Raw genomic sequence first — 2,481 nt, forward strand, 5'->3', positions numbered from 1 at the left:
GGGTCAGACACATACTCTCTGTTTAAAACTAGATTAAAAGACACATCTCTTTAGTCAAGCATTCAAATAATGCATCTCATAATCTTCATCCCGTGGTAACTGGGAGATGTTCTGAGAGACAACATTCAACTGGAGACTATTCAAAAGTATCTGTATCAAAGGCCTTCAGGTTGGAAGCTGTTTTAAAGGGAAATGGTGGTAAAATGTCTTAATATATATAAAAAAAATGCCTATTTCCCAGGTGTTATCATGATTTTTTCTAACCCCTATAGATGCTAAATGTCACAAACAGGCAAGGATGAGGAGAGGTGAGGATCTAGGTGCAGCATATTTAATGGGAAAACAACAGAGAAATGCGGAAAATGACAAAGAACACAGGCAAGGAAAACACAACAGCTTACAGGTCATAAGACAAATGACAAATAAAGCACAAGAGAAAAACTTGGGCTGTATATACAGAGCTGAATTAATGAGTAACCAAGGGAGCTAACAAGCAGATGGGTGTGGTCCAATGAGTGTCCTTGGCAACAAACAAGGGAACAGGCAGCAGAGAAACATGAGGTGAACAAAACAAGGAAGACACAGTACTACAAACTAAGAGTCTAAGACACAGACACAGAAAACAAAGGCAGGAATTGTGACATAGCCCCCGTCCTAAGGAGCGGCTTCTAGATTCTCCAAAACAAGAAAAACAAAATAAAAGTCCAGGGCAGAGCTGGCGGATTAAGCGGCCTGGTCGGGGCTTGAGACAAGGACGGAGCAGATGGATCAGGTAGTCAGTGTGAAGCTGAAGACCAGGCAGAAGCTGGAGACAAGGGCTAAATTGGCTGATCAGGTGGCTAGAATAAGCTGGCAGGACAAACTGGACCCAAGATCTTCACAATGAAGCAGACAGGAACAGAGATCCCCACTTCGGAGCAGAAGACCTCCACAACAGCACACCAGATGGGGATGGAGACCTCCACGGTGGTGCAGGCAGAGTTGGAAGCTACCATGGCAGGACTGGTGGAGCTATACATACCCATAGTAGAACAGATGGAGTTGAAGTCCACCACAGAGGAGCAGTAAGCCACCATGGCAGGGCAGGCGGAACTGTAACAGACAGCATTGAAAGGTTAACAATGGCTTCTGTGGAAATGACAAGACTGGCAAAGGATTTAGGGACGGTCTTTGAGGCTGTGACAGGGCAGACAGAGGGTTTAGAGATGGCCTCCATGGCCGAGACAGGAGCTCAAAGGTGCCCTCAGAGGTCGAAACAGGATAGGCAAAAGGTTCACTGACTGGCAACAACACAAGACTGAGCTCTGGTACTTGAGTGGGATCTGGAGCAGACTCATGGACTGGAGAGGGCTCTGGTGCAGACTCAGGTGCTGGAGAGCTTTTTATGGCCCATGCACATAATATGGCGACCGCCATCACAGGCAGCACAGCAGAAGGAGGGAGTATCACCAGGCTTGAGAGCGCAGAGGTGTCCAGGCTTGAAAGCACAGAGGATGCCGGGCGGAGAATGCCGGCCACCTGTACCGACATCAGTGGTGGGTCCACCAAATTGGAAATCAAATGGCTAGGGAAATGCCATGGTAGCTTCAGGTGCAAACATACATGACAGCTGGAAACACTGGAGTGGCGTCCAAGACAGCTGAAGCCTCTGGCATGGCGGCCATGATGGCTTGAGACTCTGGAGTGGCGGCCATGTTGAGGTCCTCCTCCCCCTCTCCAACAGTGAAAGAGCGGAACCACAAAACATCTCAATTATGTATTGTAACCCTCGTTCCCTGAAGGAGGGAATAGATGCCGTCACGTCGGTGACAGACAAATTGGGATCTCGCTTAGAGAGACTAGTCCACTTTTTTTGAGTGTAACTAAACGAGCCAATGCACATTGGTATGCAATGACTGCATCCAGCTGCCTCTGATCACGGCGCGAGTATAAGTAGGCAGCAGGTGCAATGGCATACCAGGTTTTCGCTGAGGAGCCGAGCTGGTGACCCGGCACACCCAGCAGGTGGTACAGCAGCCGTGGGTGAGGGGACGTAACCCATTTCCGTTCCCTACTTCAGAGAACGAGGGTTACATATGTTACCGAGATGTTCCCTTACAGTCGGTCACTATAAGTCACGTCATGATGACGAATTGTGAGTTCACGGAGGGCAGCAGCGCAGCCAAATCTTCCTCTACAGAAAGCTCTGGCTCACCCTCCTATGCAGCGATCGACATCCACTCATCGGGAGGAGTGCTAAAAGATACTGCTTGTATTGTAGAGGGCCCAACATGTTACTGGTTGTGGAGTGCAAGAGGAGTGATGGTCCCCCAAGGGTTGGTTCCCTGGAGGGTTTTCCAACACTGTTATCCTCAGACCGCCCCATGCTACTGCCTGAAGTAACCCCCACCTGACTGCCCACCATGACCAGAACTAGATCAAGGCAAGAGGCAACGGGAACTCCGCCGCTTTTGAGGTAACAGAGCTTGGCCCGCAACTCCA

Source organism: Cyprinus carpio, chromosome B11, assembly GCF_018340385.1.
Source record: "Cyprinus carpio isolate SPL01 chromosome B11, ASM1834038v1, whole genome shotgun sequence".
Lineage (NCBI taxonomy): Eukaryota > Metazoa > Chordata > Actinopteri > Cypriniformes > Cyprinidae > Cyprinus > Cyprinus carpio.